The following is a 19,891-nucleotide window of genomic DNA, read 5'->3' on the forward strand; positions in this document are numbered from 1 at the left end:
CATTTTTTGTACACATCCTTTTTTAATCTTAACTCAGTTAAAAGTTCTTTAGATAGCCACCCTGGCTTCTTTAGGCACCTTCCATGTTTCCGTCTCATTGGTATTGCCTGACGTTGTGCTTTTACTATCTCCCTCTTAACAAACTCCCAGCCATCATGAACTCCCTTTCCTTTTAATATTACTGTCCATGGGATCTCACCCAGCACTTCCCTAAGTTTTATGAAGTCGGCTTTCTTAAAGTCAAGCATGCATTAGTTTCTTTGCTCCTTCCCCTTTCAATACCCACCACAGTCCTTCTTTGTCCCCATGAGTTTACTGATATACCGCAAGTCCAGTAGCACAGGCTGCTAAGGCTCACTTAGTAGGGCAGACCAACTTTTCATACCAAGTGGCCCGCAAGAGCACTTTGATACGGACTCCTCAGGGTGCACACACTGCCTTGATGTGAAGGGGATGGGGAGTAAGATCAAAATGTGAAGCCCCACCCCCAGCCCTCAAAATGCCTTCCCACAGCCGCCTAAGTGAGGCACTGGGCTTTGGGAAGCAGGTGGAAGGCTCTGGCATGTTCCTAGAGCCCTCCTAGCTCCTTCCCCAAGCTGGGAAAGTGCTAACTAGGCTTTAGGAAGAGGCTTTACTGTGGAACCCTGTTGGAGCCCACACGCCTCCTCCCCAAACCCCAGCGCACATACCCAGCTTTGGGAAGGCACCACGAGAGCATCAAATGTTGCCAAGGCCCACCAAAAAAGGCCTTGAAGGCTGTATGTGGCTCTCAGGCCGCACGTTGGACCACCCTGTTAACCTGCATATAGGTCCTGCTTTGAGGCTTTCTGGGGCATCTGGTAGGCTACCATAAGAAGAGGTTGCTGGATTTCTTATGAGCAACTATGTCAGCCACTCTGATGTCCTTGGTGGGAAGGTGGGACATACATGGAACAGTAAATGACATTTGAGTAGATTCAGACATCTTGCCTATGGAAGAATGCTGGACTCTTCTGGATGAGCAGCAGTGATGAGTAAAACAGCATAAAGAATATTGGTTACGAGCAGGCTTTGAAAGAATACCATCACCCTCCAGTCAATGCTTGCCATAGTCCTAATCTAGTTTTCTTGGAATTCAGGTTCTACTTTGAACTGGGGTCACTGCTTCTGAACGCATCTTGGAATTGCTAAGCACAAACTACGGAAAATGTTTTAGAGTTGCATTCTGCTTGTTTAATGTTACCACAGATGCCTGCGAAGGAAGATTTATTAATTGAGTAAAATATTGTTGCACTCAGGTTCCTTTTTTTAAAAAAAATATTTTATTAAGGGTTTTCTTGTTTACAGTGTAAGTGTAATGCCTCGTATTTTTTTTTCATGTAACATTTTTACAAATCCGTTTCATTTGTTGAGGCATTAGGGGGGAAGAAAAAAAGAAAGAAAGAAAAAGAAAGGGAGGGGAGATGGATGGGGGTGGGGTCGGGTAGCGGTGTTTCTATTATGCTTAATGTATGTAGAGTTTGGTGTCAGCATGCTTGTGTTGTTCATTTGTGTTCCTTTGGTGGTGAGAGAGGTTGGGGTTGGCCTAGGGTGTGATTGTTTGTTTGTGATTGGCTGTGGTGATCTTTGTTTTCGTGTGTGGGTGAGGTGGGTGGGTGTTTTGGATGCACTCAGGTTCCTTTGTGGGATTCCCATGGGTGTCTGGTTGGCCACTGTGAGAACAGGCTGATGAAGGAGACAGCCTTTGGCCCAATTCAACAGGGCTCTTCTTGAATTCTTAAGAAGGACCAACGTGTGTCCTGTGAAAGTGGGGAGCGCAACAAGGAGGACCATGTTCTGTGGGAGAATCTGCAGTTTTATGACAACAGACCCATTGGGAGACACTCCCTCCAAACTGTTCTTCTCTCAGGGGAGCACCGTGACTAATTTGCTGCTCAGCTGACTAAAAAGATGCTTACATCAAAGACAGATTGAAGTACTGTCTTATGATAGCAGCACATTGTAAGTTTATCTGCATGTACAGTTGTTATACAGAGTATATTACAGTGGTACCTCGGGTTAAGTACTTAATTCGTTCCAGAGGTCCATTCTTAACCTGAAATTGTTCTTAGCCTGAAGCACCACTTTAGCTAATGGGGCCTCCTGCTGCTGCACCGCCGGAGCACGATTTCTGTTCTCATCCTGAAGCAAAGTTCTTAACCTGAGGTACTATTTCTGGGTTAGCGGAATCTGTAACCTGAAGCGTAAGTAACCCAAGGTACCACTGTACAGTGCACCTAGGCCTACTTTCATGCAGTTGGCAAGTAGGGGAGAAATGGGGGGGGTGAGAGGGTGGAAGAGAGAGAAGAGAGCTGGGAGAGAAAGACTAAGACCAAGAAAGAGAGAAGTGGGAGCCAACTTGAAACTCTGGTTTTGGCTTCGTTCAACTCTGGCCACACCCAGTGCAAGCAAGCAACACTCAACACATTAGCCCCCTGATAAAATACATCACTTGACAGAAAAAAGGTCCATCTTCTCTGCCTTATAAGCTAGAGTAAGGGAGAGAAAATGCATTTTCCCATACATCCAAAAAAAAGCATGATTTTCTCCAAAGAATCCTGGGAACTGTAGCTTGTTAAGGTTGCTGGGAATTGTAGTTCAGTGAGGGTAAACTATAATTCCCAGTATTCGGGGGAGGGGGCTGGGGAGTTATGTGCTTTAAATGTAAATGTACCTGCAACTAGAGTCTTTGCAGTTCTGAGTGCTGCCTGACATGTGTCTCTGCAACTCTCGGGCCACTATATTGGACAGCAGGTCTGACCTCACTGATTATGCGGCACCCTTCCCTTCCCTTCCTCCTGCCTGCCCCAGCATTCAGCTTGCACAATGGGGACTCACACAGAGGAGCTAATTAAGCTCCAGGAAAAGGGTGAGGAAACCACTTGTCTGTTTTTCTCTCTTTCTCAGCAAGAGGGAGAAAGCTGCAGCCCCAGATCTTTTGTGAAAGCCCCCCATGCTCTCTCTTTAAAATAAAATAATAATAATAATAATAATAATAATAATAATAATAATTATTATTATTATTATTATTATTATTATTTTTCATCTGCTTGCAGGGCATCTGGGCACATTGCAAAGCATGGTGTTTGGGAGGCTCCTCCCACCCACCACCTCCGTTTGCCCAGAGGCATTTGTAAATTAGCATATGCAAATTTGTGTCATGGTTCTGTGCCCAAGTATATAGTAGTGCCCCAAAGGGAGAGCGTGACAGGAGAGGCCGGAGGGGGCCAGAAGGATGGGATTCAAGTCAGCTTTTCCACCAAGACTTCAGCAGGAATTGCTCCCAGTTTGAAACTGCCAGGACTTTGCCATTGGACTCAACATCACTTTGAGCCCCGTGCAAACTGCCCTCTTTGCTGACTGGGTTGTTGCATGCACCACAGCACAAATAACCCAACCTTAAAAGATTAAAGGAAGTGGGGCCAACAGCACTGCGGCTCTTAGGACCAGCCCTACCATGACGCAGAGGTAGGCAGCTGCCTCAGGTGGTAGATGCCCTGGGGGAGCGGCATCAAGGTGTTAGAGCACGTGGCCCTCCAGATGTTGTTGGGCCCTGACTCCCATCAGCCCCAGCCAGCACAGCCAATGGTCAGGAGGGATGTTGCAGTTCAGCAACATCTGGAGGGTGAGAGCTTGCCCACCCCAACGTTAGAGGACAGGTGTGTGTCTCTCTCTGTGTGTGTTAACTGGCCTGCTCTGTGCTGCCGAGCTAGCCTGCTGCTCTTGGTTGTGGTGAAGGACATTGCCCCATTGCCAGAGGTGAAATGAGATCCACCCGCCTGTCTCTAGTTGGCTTCTTCAGATGGACTGAAGTGGGGTGCTCTCTTGTGCTTATCTGATTGGTCCTAGCTTTCTTCTCCACTCAGGAACCTCACAGCAAGACTGCATGGCTTCTGATCATGGCTGGCCTCTGAATATTGCCTTTCAACCAGGACTGGGACCATCACCCAGACTAGAAATGCAGTAGAGCTGCACTTTGCATGGATCTCTGGAGAAGTCAATACATCTTTGAATAAGTGTCGTTAGAAATCGCAGGTAGGCAGAGTACTGTTGTCCTCACCCCCAGTTTTCAGCCTTCCCACTTGCATCTTGTCCGCCACGAGGATCCTGGTTCTTTTGGGTCTCGAAGTGTGCCTTCCATCAACAATGGACTGCCTGCACCTGCACTTTCTGACACTGATTATCCCTGGCACAGAGAGGATCAACTTCTCCCTCCAATTGCACATGTGAAGGAGCTGCTACAGTTTTATATCTGTATCCGCTTTTTGATTGTAAACCACTTAGAAGCCATTTTGGCAAGTAAGCGGTATGTGCATCATCATCATCATCATCCAGATGAGCCAGGGTCCCTGCCGGTCCTCTGCTGCAGATGGGCCTTTTGTTGCTTCACCAGAGATGCTGGAGGTCTCCAAAGTAGCACTGGAGACAGGGGGCCCCCGTAAGATCTTCAGACTTTGTGTCACTGGGGTCTTCATTAGAGGTTGAGATACCCAGGGTGAAGGGCAGGTAGTAAATTAAAAAGAAATAAAGAAAGAGATCAACCCACATCCTCTTTGACTAGCCAGCCATGTGCACACTGTAGAACCCATAAGATCAGGTCTGCCACATGGACAACCAGGAGCCAGCATAGACCACCAGGAGTATCCTGCTGTCACTGGAAGCTGCAAGAGTGTTTCCGCAGTTTATACCACCTAGATGCCATCAGGAATATTCTGTCTCATAATCCTGAGAGCTCAACATCAAAAAAACGAAGATCATGGCCACTGGTCCCATCACCTCCTGGCAAATAGAAGGGGATGAAATGCAGACAGTGAGAGATTTTACTTTCTTGGGCTCCATGATCACTGCAGATGGTGACAGCAGCCATGAAATTAAAAGATGCCTGCTTCTTGGGAGAAAAGCAATGACAAACCTAGACAGCATCTTAAAAAGCAGAGACATCACCTTGCCAACAAAGGTCCGTATAGTTAAAGCTATGGTTTTCCTAGTAGTGATGTATGGAAGTGAGAGCTGGACCATAAAGAAGGCTGATCGCCGAAGAATTGATGCTTTTGAATTATGGTGCTGGAGGAGACTCTTGAGAGTCCCATGGACTACAAGATCAAACCTATCCATTCTGAAGGAAATCAGCCCTGAGTGAAGGACAGATCCTGAAGCTGAGGCTCCAATACTTTGGCCACCTCATGAGAAGAGAAGACTCCCTGGAAAAGACCCTGATGTTGGGAAAGATGGAAGGCACAAGGAGAAGGGGACGACAGAGGATGAGATGGTTGGACAGTGTTCTCGAAGCTACAGGCATGAGTTTGACTAAACTGCGGGAGGCAGTGGAAGACTTAAGTGCCTGGCGTGCTCTGGTCCATGGGGTCACGAAGAGTCGGACACGACTAAACAACAACAATCCTGAGAGAATTTTGAGTTGGAGATGAGTAATAAGAAATGCCCAGGGCAGCTCCATGGCCCCTTTACTGTCATCTCCAGTGGTCTGTCTGGGTTTGTGCATGAATCAAAGTTAAGATTATGGAGCAATGGAGGATCTAACATGGTGCCGTCTAAATGTTTTGAACTGCAGCTGACATTAGTCCAAGCTACCATAGCCAATGGCCAGGAAGAAGAAGAAGAAGAAGAAGAGTTTGGATTTGATATCCCGCCTTTCACTCCCCTTCAGGAGTCTCAAAGCGGCTAACATTCTCCTTTCCCTTCCTCCCCCACAACAAACACTCTGTGAGGTGAGTGGGGCTGAGAGACTTCACAGAAGTGTGACTGGCCCAAGGTCACCCAGCAGCTGCATGTGGAGGAGCGGAGACGCGAACCCGGTTTCCCAGATTACGTGACTACCGCTCTTAACCACTACACCACACTGGAATGATGGGAGATGTAGTCCAACATCATATAGAAGACCACAGGTGGTGGAAGACTGGTCTAAGGAATTCAAGCGTTCAGTGGAACTAAATAGACTTAAATCAAATAGCCTGACTCTCATGTAATTTATAGATTACTGACAGTAACCTCAGACCTAGCCACATTGCCTGTAAGTAAGTCACATTGATTTCAATGGGATTTTCAATTAGTGTGTTTAAGATCTAAGTGCCCATGTTTCAAAAGCATTCGTTAATGTCCAGTGTGACCTGAGTATACATTTTACCTACAAGAACAGCATAAAATCATGGAAAATTTAGCAATGTGCGATAGTATCGAGGCATTAATTTTAAATAGCTATTTATAATACTGTGCTTGCAACATGCCTTGCTTGAGGCAATATGCTCCTATGCACTGCAAAATTATTAATTCTCATTAAACTGTAATGTTCCTCCTTGAAGTAGAGCTAATGATCTCTTCTTCTCCTAAATTAACGTTTAGCTGCTCACAATAAGTCCAGTTAATGCTCCTATATTGTTGAGACAAATAAAATTAAACTTTCTATATATATCAGTAGAATTTATTCTGCTTAACTAGTGCATAAACACTTAAGAATGTCTGAAAGGTTTAAAGATCCAAGATTAAAGATCCAAGCATGTGTTACTAAACACTGCAATCCCAACCACATTCTGTTGAAACAAGAGCCTGAGCAAATGACCCTGTTTGCATGTGGTCACTGTGCTTTTAGGTGCGTCATGTTTGTGCTGCCACATGTGGAGCCAGTTGTATGAATGCTGATGCCATATTCAGAAGCAAGCCAGAACAAGAAATTTTGGGAGAAGGATGTAGCATGTACAGAGCCATATGGCAGCCTCAACACAATTCACTTCAAATATACTTATTCTCCTCCAGGGTTAGGCCCTGGGGCAGCAGGGAGAAGGAAACATCAATTTCACAGCAGAAGCATGGCACTGATTGGCCAGCACCAGTGATGTCGCTAGGACACCTTCTCCAAAACCTTGAAAAAGTTTTGTACTTAAAAACCCCAAACCCACTTTGTTAATAAAGTAGAAAAGCTATCATTGATTTATTATGCAGCTTAGGTCCAAGCTATCTGAAAGACTGTATTCCCTCATCCGAACCTACCTGGGTTTTGAGATCTCTGGGTGAGGCCCTTCTCTCAGTCCCACCAGCCTCACAGGAACGTTTTGTGGGGACATGGGTGAGGACCTTCTCAGTGGCTGCTCCCAGACTTCAGAACTCCCTCCCTAAAGAAGCTAGATTGGCTCTCTCTTTACTGTCTTTCTTGCTCTATAGGCCTTTGGGACTTGAATAGGATGGTGCCATGATGTTCCTATTGTAATTATTTGTATGGTTTAAATAGATTTTATACATGTATATATTTTTAATTCTGTCAATGTCTAATTGTATTTTAATGCCTGATTTTTCTTTTTTTTCTTTTTAAAAAATATTTATTAAAGTTTCCAATTTTTTACAGTTTAATGCCTGATTTTTCTCTGTAGGTTGCCTTGAATCCCGTCAGGGGAAACATCAGGGTATAAATAAATAAATATAGAATAATAATAATAATAATAATAAATTGCCTTATAAACCACCATCTCCATATAAATTTAAATTTACATATAAGATAATTTAAAACAGTTAAAAGGAACAAATATGTTTAAAACAAAACAAAAACTCTAACAAGTGGAGACTTGTGGTAAAGACACATTTATCTGGCTGGGAAAGCTTGTTGGAACAAAAATGTATTGGTTATTTCTGAAAAGTACAGATAGTGGGTGCCTGCTGCATATATATATATATATATATATATATGCAGGTTTTGGTGTCTTCGGGTGTCTTCCCGTGTAAGAGTCGGGGTGTCTGTGCGACGTTTCGACGAGGTCTCACTCGTCATCTTCAGGCTGGTGCTTTCGGCTTCTTGTTACTAGAACAGAGCAGAATCTGGTGTTTGAGTTCCTATAAATACTGTTGAGGGGTGTGGTGTATAGCCTCCAACGTTCTGGGCAGAGAGGAAGTTCCTAGATTAGTGTGCCTTTTCTTCTTTTGTTCCTTAATTACTTGAGGGATATCTTGGGTGATTTCATGAGTGATATTCTGAATACCACTGGGTGGGTCATTAAGTGTAGATTAGTTGCTAAAGCTTTCGTGTCTTGACCTCTTGAGCTTGTGAAGAGTTTTTCTGAGAAGATGGCTGTGCTGCATTTAGTTGTGCTCTGGCTTGGCTTCGTGTATAGGGGCGAGCTGTGGTTTTGTGCCTTGTGCCAGCCAGATCTGTGTAGGGATTGCAGGGGGGTGCAGCATCCGGAGGTGCCACTATAGTTTGGCTACTGGATGGAGTCTGTAATATGTCTGTGGAGAGGGTCTGGGTTTGGGTCTGGTGTGGTTGATTGGTGACGGCGTTCTGTGTGCCTCTGGTTCTGGTGTCGGTTTTTGTGGGGAGGGCTAATTTCCAGATGTCTGGCAGGCGGGACGTGTCGTCACGCTTGTTCATGTTGTGAGGGTGTTTCTCTATCTCGATGGCTTCCATGATTATTCTCTTGTGGTGATGTTCCATGTTAAAGAGGCTATACACCACACCCCTCAACAGTATTTATAGGAACTCAAACACCAGATTCTGCTCTGTTCTAGTAACAAGAAGCCGAAAGCACCAGCCTGAAGATGACGAGTGAGACCTCGTCGAAACGTCGCACAGACACCCCGACTCTTACACGGGAAGACACCCGAAGACACCAAAACCTGCATTCCTGTACCCGTGAAAATCTACGAAAGCATATATATATATATATATATATATATATATATATATATATATATATATATATAAATAAAAAAAATATTATTTATATATTTCAAAAGAATTTACAACATTTCCAATTTGCAATCACTTGGCTTTAGATTCCCCCCACCTCCATGGTTTCCCCAATTTACCAAATAATGCTGCACATTATGGTTATTCTATGCCTTATCTTCTCCACAATATTTTCAAATTTAAATTTTACTGCTGTTTTTACTCTAAGGCTACTTGCATTTTTTTTTAATAATCTACAAACATTTTCCAATTCTCCTTAAATTTTGCCTCAGCTTGATTTCTAATTTTACTTATTAAACTTGCCAATTTGGCATATTCCATTGATTTCAACTGCCAATCCTCTGGGTGCCTGTTGTACCTTGACAGGAATGTGATTCCACAGAACAGAGGCAGTCACGGGCTTCTGAGATTTTTGGAACTTGCAAGAGAAACTCTTCCGTAAACCAGAGTGATCTGGTCCTGGGCTGTATAGGGATTTATAGGCTAGTGCCGACTTGACCTGGTTGCAGATTTGCAGCCAGTGCAAATCCTGCAAGCAGAGGGTTAAACGCTGGTGGTAGTTTGCCCCCACAAGCAGACTAGCCTCCGCTCTCTGCACTAGCAGTTCCCAGCAACTGTTAACTGTACCCAGAATTCTTAGAGGGAAAGACCGTGCTTTGAGTGTGCTCTAAAGGTATATAGTGTGTACACAGTTTAAATGATTCCAGTAGCAAACACAACACTTCATCTTGTTTGCGGTGATAGTTGCATGTGTTTAGCCAGCCACAAAGCAAATGTGCACAGGAAACTCCTTGCCAAACAGTTCAGTGAGGCACAGGATAGAAAAAGAGGAAAGGGCAGAGGGGGGAAAGTCACGATCAGCTGCATTGTCCTCTACATAGCTGTGCTCTAAGGCAGGGAAAATGTGACAAGTTTGTTCTCTTCAAAGCAGATGTAAAAGCAAGAGGAGTTAGGCATAAAACTAGCCTCTAGAAACAAGTCCATTTGGGGTTCATAAAGAAGGTTACCATGTTGTAGGGGTTACAACTGAACTTCAAAAGTGCTCACCAAATCTATTTAGGTATTAAAGGCAAAGATCACACCACGGGATACTGTTATTCTGTGAAAGCTATTTACAAAAGATTCTCAAAATAAAACTACACCCAAATCTAGCACAGGAACAGAAATTACAGGATCCATATATGTCCTTGTCCTTTCCTAGTGTCATATCAGTCAGCAGCTCTCACTGAGGTCCTCCAAGGATGGAGCTGGACAGCTGGATTTCTCTCGGCCCATGATGGAAACCAGTCTTCCTTTGCTGGCTGTTGCCACTAAGCTCCCACCAAGATCATCAGAGGCAAGGGAGTGGGGTTGAACAGCTGGATCTCACTCAGCCCATACTTGCCTGGTGTCATAAATGTGTGTATGGTTCAGCTAGGAGAATGAAGACTTGCTAATCCATGAAGCAGCCTATTAGCTCCCTCTTACAATGAACAAGTAGCTTTACGACACAGGTAGGCTACATCCTATAAAGGCTTGCTCCTTCAGCCTGTGAATTACAGTCAACTATTTGCTGTCCTGGGACACGGGCGGCGCTGTGGGTTAAACCACAGAGCCTAAGACTTGCCGATCAGAAGGTCGGGGTTCGAATCCCCGTGATGGAATGAGCTCCTGTTGCTCGGTCCCTGCTCCTGCCCACCTAGCAGCTTGAAAGCACATCAAAGTGCAAGTAGATAAATAGGTACCGCTCCGGCGGAAAGGTAAACGGCGTTTCCGTGCGCTGCTCTGGTTCACCAGAAGCGGCTTAGTCATGCTGGCCACATGACCCGGAAGCTGTACGCTGGCTCCCTTGGCCAATAAAGCGAGATGAGCACCGCAACCCCAGAGTCGGCCACGACTGGACCTAATGGTCAGGGGTCCCTTAATCTTTACTTGCTGTCCTCGTGGTCCATACCTTTTAGGAGGAGGAGGGAGAGCTATAGGTAGGCTTAAACTGCCCCACAGATCATAAAGTTTGATTAGTTCAAATGCAACGTCAAGCTATGATTTTGCCCAAAGTATGGTTCGCAAACGAGATTTCAACAAGGTCTTAAATCCTGGCCTGATGGCAAATCATTATTTGTTGGAGGATGAGGTTGGTTCAGATGTTACAATGCATCGTGGGTTAGAACTGCATTACATCTGAAGACGCATCCCACTCTAGACCTACTCTGGCAGAGTCTGCATGAGGTTCTCAAATTTCCTCTGATGTGGACATGGCTTCAGTAGCCTTTAGACGTCATTCGTTTCATCCCCAGGAGGGGATGAAACACAAGCATAAAACACGACAAGTCTCCCTTCTCTGTGACTAACAACGCAGCCTTTTCAAAATAAGCAAGGTGGCTTAAGGATTCAGCAAGAATGGGCAACTTTGTGATGTGGCATGATTCCTGTGATTCAGCAGCCAAACTTGGTAGCTGCTTGGAAATCACTAAGGCTATAAGTATTCCATTTCCTGACATGTTCTAGCAATAGGTGAAATTGCTTCAGCAGCTCTCAGCACCAAGGGGTTTTCAAACAAGCAAGACCAGCTGTGACATCAATTTGTCTCCAGTGGAAATAAACAAGTCTGCGGAGATAAACACACTGATTTAAATACCGAGTGAAAGTTGACGGCTAATTCTCACTCTCAGAAGATCAGGAGACAATGAAAGGAACACAAAATAATTCATTTGGAGGCATAAAAGTTTAAATTCTCTCTCTTTCCCCCACAAACACACACATACACAGACGCACACTGCAAAATGTACTTGCGCTTCTTACGTTTCCATGCAATCATGAAACCGGAGAGTGCCAATTGACAAGCCTGTCCAATAAAAATGGGCAGTTCAATTCGCGGCCCAATTAAGCCAAAGAACTTGGATTTCGGCCAATGTAGCCCCATTGACTTGGATCAGACTGTAAATCAGACAACATACATCTGAAATATTTATGGCCTGAAAGTCCAATAAATTTGAAGACAACAGGAAAAAAATGAATAAATCTGTGGAAACTGTGGTGTAATGACAAATACTGCACAGGCAGAGAAACAGGCTATTGACATAAATGATTTCCAGATTATTCACTCGGCTCCATTATCAATGAGATCAAGGGGGACAGGGGTTTGGCAAGCCAAACTGCTGCTCCACCTCCATTCAAGAGCATTCATATATAAACAGTGCCCAATAAACCTTCAGTAGAATTTGCAAGAGTGAAGGCCTCTTCATAAGCAATTCTGCATGGGCAGGAGAAAGCATGCAGAATAAATGTGAATGGCTTTATATATTCTGCCAGCAGTTTTCCAGAATGTTCGTCATTACACATGCTGATGCCTGTCATATTCTTTTAGTACATTTTATAACCCACTTTTCCCTCCTCATGGAACTTCTGTGGTATCTAGAGACGGAGGAAGAAATCCAATTCCATTCACGTTTAAAGGCAAACCTACCTATTTGGCACTTTCCAATATGATACAAAATACAAAACTGAAATGCAGCCATCCTTTGTGATCTGCACCTCTCCTAATTTTACAGTGCAGTTCTCCAGCCAAGCAATGTGTACAAAAATCACATATACTAGGGATAAGTATGGCTAAAAATACATATATTGGTGAAAATTACAAGAATGCACCATAATAGATTAAATTACTTTGCAAAAAAATGTGTGTATTAAGAGAAATTCACAATAAAATGCTGATGAATTTTCATGAAGACTTTTTTTAAAAAAATTGCAAACTGTTGTGGGAAACTGTGGAACTGAATTTAAGGATGGAAAAATGAGAATCTGAGGGAAATGGAAACGGACAGGTTTGCCTATCCCTATGGGTCTGCAACTTGTACTACATATGATTTTAAGCAATGGTGCTTTTATTTATATAATCGTGGAGTGCAATGGTACCTCTGGATACGAACGGGATCCGTTCCGGAGCCCTGTTCGCATCCAGAAGCAAACGTAACTAGCGATGGCATGTCTGTGCACGTCACTTTTCGCCGCTTCTGCACGTGACATCATTTTGAGCGTCTGCGCATGTGCAAGCAGCGAAGCCTGGAAGTAGTGCGCTCCGTTACTTCCGGGTTGCCACGGAGCGCAACTTGAACGCGCTCAACCCGAGGTATGACTGTAAATGTAAATAGCACCAGGAATTAATGCACACAGAATCCAATCCTATGCATGATCATTCATAAGCAGGTTCCAGACTCTCCCAATATGTCAGCCATAGTTTTGGTTCCAACCCCGTGCACACTTACCTGGGAGTAAATCCCATTGGACTCAGTGGAACTTGCTTGTGAGCAAATACATACGAATGCCAGTTATATAAAACCTAATGATGTGTCTGTATTACACACTGTCACAGAATAATGTACAGTTTCGACACTGTGTATGAATGATCCAAATTTGATCTAGAAGAAAATGGGTGAAACCAAAAGCATAAGATACTATTATAGGTTTGGAGGGGGCAGATTCCCCTAAATTCCTGGGTGCCAGACTCCCCATAATTATTGGAATCAATAAAAGTTATAATTAATCAAGGTTTGATTAAACTGTGCCAAACACGGAAATTCCTGGGTTCAGCTTATGCTAAGAAGAGAGAGGCCTGTCTGAGTGTAAGTCATGAAGGAACAAAGCAAAGTAATGGCCCATCAAGGAAACTATCGGAAGGCAGGATTGCCAAGCAAGGGAGAGTGGGGTGCTAGTGGGAAGAAGCAAAGGCCACGTTTAGGGTTTCAACTTTGAATGATGTAGGCTGGGGGGGAGGTCCTTGGAGTCATTTGGGGAAGAACTCCATGTGAGATAGGGATGACAGGTGAAACTAAGAGTCGCAGAGGATAGTTTTTTGCTTCCCTTAAGGGCGAAGCCAGATCCTCATAGGAGGTGTGAATGTTCTGCCATCCCTCCATCTAGGTGCAGGTTGTATATGTGTGTAAATAAAGCCATATATTATAAAGACACCACAGTCTCCCCTGTGCCTAATTTCTGAAGGAAACACAAACCCTGGGTAAGCACCTGAAACCCCAAGAATTTCACACTGCTTGGCTGTGGTCCTATATATACTTTCCTGGGAGAAACTAACCCCACTGGGCCTTACTTCTGAGCAGTTACATATAGGTTGCAGTCCCATGCATACTTAAGTAAGACATACTGGGAGTAAGCTTCACTGAACATGCTGGGAGTTACTTCTGAAGAATCATAGGACTACAGTGTAAAAACTCAGCTTTCAAAACCTCCCATCTCTTGGTTTTTGTAGTGACTAATGAGCTTTGAGCCTTCGGCAGCACTGAAAGAAGCAAACAAATATTCAGCATTTGCAATAGAAGACACACAGGTCTGTTATTAAGAGAATAATTTCTGGACCAGTATGACTCAGTGGATAAGAAATTATTCTCTAGGGAATGATTCCATTGGTGTGTAAAAAAAGCAGCACAGAAGAGTTAAAGCACATTGCTACACACTAGACTTTTGTGTGAAACCAGACAGGCAGCAGACACACTTCTCTCACTCAGAGCCACTTCCTGGAGACAGCCATCTTGCCTGTAATGTAACTGGCATTATCCACAAAAGCAACAGTATGGCTTCTGTCAGTCATTCATTCCCCAGAGGATCGTGCCATGTTCTACAATGTTCCAAAAAAAGATAATTTCATGCAGAATAAATTTTAAAAGTAAAACACACACACACATACACACCCAAATTCTCAACAGAAACCCTTCTGAAGCTGTTTTAGAGGTAATTAAAGACAGATTTCTGCTATGCAAATACTCTTTTGATGCAAAACAATGACCATGATCTGTTAGAGAGAAGGAAAAAGGTTGTCACAGCAACATCCAGTGTCTTTTTGTGGGAGTGAGAGGAGAGCCCAGTTCTGTGACAGAATGTCATTCACAGGACTTGGATTTTTTTGGCCTCTGCATGTAAATTTGAATAGAAGGATATGCATTTATGTGTTTCTTTCCAAACACTACACAGAAAAAGACCCTGCAAAATATTTCTTTTTCTGGGGGGACAGAACCTCAGTTTGCTATGTATTTTTTTACAAATATATATATTGGGGGGCAGCTGCCTGTCCCTGCCCCCCCCCTTGGCTACGCCCATGCCCACTGTCAGACAAGGGGCTGGGGATCTGGAAAATATTTTCCTACCACCACTGGGCAGTGTGGCAGGGTTTCTCTCCCTGGCATAGGAGAGACTCCAAAAGGGCTTCTCGGGGGGGGGGAGCCCTTATGGAGTCTCCTCACTCATTGTGGGGGCGGCAGAGGGATATTTCACCTCAGGTAGCAAAAAAACTCGGGTTGCCCCTGCTAACATCAATTTGTACGTTCACTGCACCAGGACTGATATCCAAAGTTGCAAGGGTTGCAGAATTTCATAATTCCTTTGGTTATTTTCTGTGTCCTAAATAATATTTACTTCCTCTCTTTCAGTAGAACAAACCTCAGATCCACCCTCACATTACAAGAGCAGGGCCCTTCTTAGACCACATAGCTTGTGGTACATACACTTCAGGTTACACACGCTGCTAACCCAGAAATAGTAACTCAGGTTAAGAACTTTGCTTCAGGATGAGAACAGAAATCGTGCTCCGGCGCCGCAGCAGCAGCAGGAGGCCCCATTAGCTAAAGTGGTGCTTCAGGTTAAGAACAGTTTCAGGTTAAGAACGGACCTCCGGAACGAATTAAGTACTTAACCAGAGGTACCACTGTATGCAAGAAGTCCCAGGTTCAGTCCCCAGCATCTCTACATTGGTTCACTTTAGACACTTGTCTAAAATCTGGCAGGACAGCCACTGCCAGTCAGCGTACTGTATACAATACTGAGCTAGGCAGGACCAATGGTCTGACTTGCCATAAGGCAGCATCTTATATTCCATAACACAACAGCAAATTGCAGACATCTCTGCCATAAAGGAGCCCTGGAAGAATCCATTTGTACTACGGAAGGGAAAGTAACATACTCTCTGCATGTCTCAAATGGACTGCAGAAGCTGCAGCTGTCCCAATAAATCTCACATTATGGTCTGCCTATTTCATAAACGATGGCCATGTCCTCATCTCATCTAAATGAAGAGGTCAGAAACCCCTTTTTATTCAACTGTAAAACATTAACCTAAAGGGGAATGCATTTCACGGGCATAAGAGTTAATTATCCTGCACAGTCTCGAGAGCAAGCTGCAGTTCATATTAGTGTAACGGATCCATGTAAATCAACACACAGTTCACGTAAGAAACACCCCAAAATACATTAAATAATCATTCACATTGCCATAGCCTTCTGCCTGAACTGCTTGGCATGGGATCAGGCCAAAGAGATTGAAGGAACAGACAGATGAACAGCACAGAGCGGAACAGATGCACTACATTGATAAAAAAATGATGCCCAATTAACACACCACCTTTGAGAGTCTCAGCTCTCCGCACCTCACACAGAGAGGAATTCTGCATGGGAGACTCCAGCTTAGGGCTTCCCTTCACATGATGCCTCTCCAAAATCTTTTTTTTTTTAAAGTAATGTTTATTAAAAGTTTAAAAATTACAAAAATTACAAAAAGAAGAAAAAGAGTTAAACAAAGCAAAGCAATACAATACAATACATAAAAAACAAAAAAAGAAGGAAAAAAACAATACAATAAAACCACAAAGAAACAACACAAAAACATTTAAAAACACATCCAACCTTTCCATGTCTTTACCTTTCATATACTTGTTTCATTGACCTCCTCACACCTCCCTTTTTTGTATTCTAGTTCAATTAACTATTTCAGCAAGTCCTTTCCATCTTTCTCAATTTTCGTTCTAAAATTTAACTTAAAACACCCTAACCTTAAATTTTCCACTTTGGTCCATTAACAATCTATTTTTACTTAATTCTTTAAGAGAGCCAGTGTGGTGTAGTGGTTAAGAGCGGTAGTCTCGTAATCTGGGGAACCGGGTTCGCGGCTCCGCTCCTCCACATGCAGCTTCTGGGTGACCTTGGGCCAGTCACACTTCTCTGAAGTCTCTCAGCCCCACTCACCTCACAGAGTGTTTGTTGTGGGGGAGGAAGGGAAAGGAGAATGTTAGCCGCTTTGAGACTCCTGAAGGGGAGTGAAAGGCGGGATATCAAATCCAAACTCTTCTTCTTCTTCTTCTTCTTCTTTATAACATTTCTGCTAAAGCCATATAACTTCGTTCCAGCATCCTTCTAACATTCATTAATTTTACAATATTTCTGTAAATATACTTTAAATTTTTCCAATCTTCTTCCACCGACTCTTCTCCCTGGTCTCGGATTCTACCAGTCATTTCCGCCAGTTCCATGTAGTCCATCAGCTTCATCTGCCATCCTTCCCTGGTGGGTAGATCTTGTGTCTTCCAGTGCTTTGTGATAATTATTCTTGCTGCTGTTGTGGCATACATGAAAAAAGTTCTATCCTTCTTTGGCACCAATTGGCCGACCATGCCCAGGAGAAAGGCCTCTGGTTTCTTCAGAAAGGTATATTTAAATACCTTTTTCATTTCATTATAGATCATCTCCCAGAATGCCTTAATCTTTGGGCATGTCCACCAAAGATGAAAGAATGTACCTTCAGTTACATTACATTTCCAACATTTATTATCGGGCAAATGGTAAATTTTTGCAAGCTTGACTGGTGTTATGTACCACCTGTAAATCATTTTCATTAAATTCTCTTTTAAGGCACTACATGCCGTAAACTTCATACCAGTGGTCCATAACTGTTCCCAGTCCGCCATCATAATATTATGTCCAACATCTTGTGCCCTATGATGCCTCTCCAAAATCTAAGGCAGAGCATCTTTCAGAAGCACTGTAAAGCTTACCTGTATGGGTTGCCTTTGGGGAAACAGGTTAAGCTGGCAAAGAAGTAGGGATTTCAATGCATTTGAAGTGTTATCTGGAATGGGCCAGAAACCTGTTAATTGGAAAATTTATTTATTTATTGCTTCCCTATGACTGACTTTAAAAAAAGAAGAAGAAAAAAGCTGCAGTCCAGTGCACAGTAAGAGCAAGCCCCATGCAACTCAGTTGAACATATTTGAGTAAACAGGTATAAGGCAGTGCTGGAGACTGTCCACAGGGAAGCTGCAGAAAGAATGTAGCTGGTCAAGGGAGCTGTGGAATTATAGAATTGTGGGGTTGGGAGGGAACCTGAGGGTCATCTAGTCAAAGCCCCCACAATGCAGGAAGATGCAGCTGTCCCAGATGGGGATCGAACCCGCAACCTTACCTGTATGGGTTGCCTTTGGGGAAACAGGTTAACGCACTACGCTCCAACTAACTACGCCCCAGCCAACTGAGCTGACTCAAAAAGACTGAAAACCTCCAGTATAGTCCGCTCTCCATGGGTGAATCCTTTGCAGCCAAAATAGCAATGGCCACCCACATGAGGGACATACCAGCAGGCTTTGGGGGATCCTGAAGGTTTGCAGGTATACCAAAATATTTTGGGGGTGACTCTAAGGCAGGAATGTCCAAAGTCCATTTCGGGGGCCTAATCCGGCCAGTTGGTTTAATCCGGCCCCTATGGCAGTTTATTTCCTGGGGTAAAATCCTAAAAAAACCTCAACAACTTCAATAAAAGGTCAACAACTTTGGTTGACCCTCACGGCCCTTCACTTCCATCAAATCTTGCCTTCTTTGAAGAAAGTTTGGACACCACTGCTCTAAGGCGATGGTGTGGGGGGAACCCAAGGCAGAACAATGAAGACCAAGCATACCGTACTCTGTAACCACAAAATGCTGAGTGGGGTAGAACAGAAAGCCGGAGGGGAAGAGTAATGGAATGGAGTAATCCAGGAAAGGGCTGACTAATATGATGAACAGGAGGAAGCCACACTGCAACATATAGTTGCAGGCTCCACTTGTATGTATCAGTGGAATATATAAAACAAAACCCCAAAAAGAACAGTTCGGTAAGAACAAAGAGAAGGATGGTACAGTGGTACCTCGGGTTACATACACTTCAGGTTGCATACGCTTCAGGTTACATACGCTTCAGGTTACAGACTCCACTAACCCAGAAATAGTGCTTCAGGTTAAGAACTTTGCTTCAGGATGAGAACAGAAATTGTGCTCCGGCGGCGCGGCGGCAGCAGCAGGCCCCATTAGCTAGAGTGGTGCTTCAGGTTAAGAACAGTTTCAGGTTAAGTACAGACCTCCAGAACGAATTAAGTACTTAACCTGAGGTACCACTGTATCGGATAAGATTCACTTTTTCCACAGGGGAGCCCTAGGATTGATGGGGTTGGGCAAGGTCAACTCAACCAATACCTGCCTGGGAGGCTGGCAAACCAGAGGTATATTTTAACACTCAAGCAGCAGATTCTCAGGACTGTTCTGCCACCTGTGCAAGTTCCTTATATCTTGGAGGGATTTTAATCAAATACAAGAGGGAAATGTTAGTTTGGAAGAAGAGAAATGCTAGGGCTGAAGCCTATATGAAAATAATATATTCTGAACTGAGCCCTGTGGCTTTTAACCTCTGGTGTGTGGGACAGACAAAGCTGCATTGTTCCTATTTATAAAGTGTATTCAACCCATGAGGGAACAATCAATCCCTGCCCCAAGGAGTTTGCAATCTCCCAGCAGTAAACAAAAAGCACCTTACACATGTTCAGAGGCACTTCCCAGCCAGTTCTTGCTCTAAGTTGGAGATGCACAGGAGCCATGCTTGCTCTCTGATCTCCACAGGAGACAGAAACAACACACACACTTCCCCCCCCCACCAGAGCACATGATCTACCCACCTGCATTTTCCCAACACTTGCTAGACTTTTTGTCTTGCCAATAAGATTTTACACCAGCCTTGCATTATGGAGAAATGCTGGCCGCTCTGCTTGTAACATGTCAAAGGCCTGCTTTAAAATAAAGAGGAAGAGAAAAAGACAGCACCCTTTTTCATATGAAGCAATTCATTAAGACTTTTGTTTAATGTAAAGATGCAAGAAAGGTTCTGTACGACCTTTTCCTGATCCTGTGCACCACCTGATTTAGAAATGACTTGCCTCAACAGCCCCGTTCATGCCGTATTGCTGAAGAGATTTGCAAAACATGTAGGAGGTGATGCTGCATGTGCTAGCCTTGCCCTAAACATTCCTGCACATCAGGGGCGTAGGAAGGGGGGTGCAGTCCACCCCGGGTGCCACCCTGATGGGGGGGGGTGACAAAATGGCGGGCGGCACTTGCCGCGGGGCC

General features: G+C 44.0%; 1 long non-coding RNA gene across 1 annotated transcript; it reads right to left on the reverse strand.

The window, feature by feature from the left end:
* Nucleotides 1–249: 249 nt before the first annotated feature.
* Nucleotides 250–19,494, reverse strand: LOC309515662. Its single transcript, XR_014212607.1, has 3 exons — nucleotides 19,444–19,494; nucleotides 17,518–17,609; nucleotides 250–1,231 (listed from the first exon to the last, which is right to left on the reverse strand). It is a non-coding gene; the product is annotated as an uncharacterized lncRNA (long non-coding RNA).
* Nucleotides 19,495–19,891: the final 397 nt, after the last annotated feature.

This window comes from Podarcis vaucheri, assembly GCF_965113315.1.
Source record: "Podarcis vaucheri genome assembly, chromosome: 12".
Lineage (NCBI taxonomy): Eukaryota > Metazoa > Chordata > Lepidosauria > Squamata > Lacertidae > Podarcis > Podarcis vaucheri.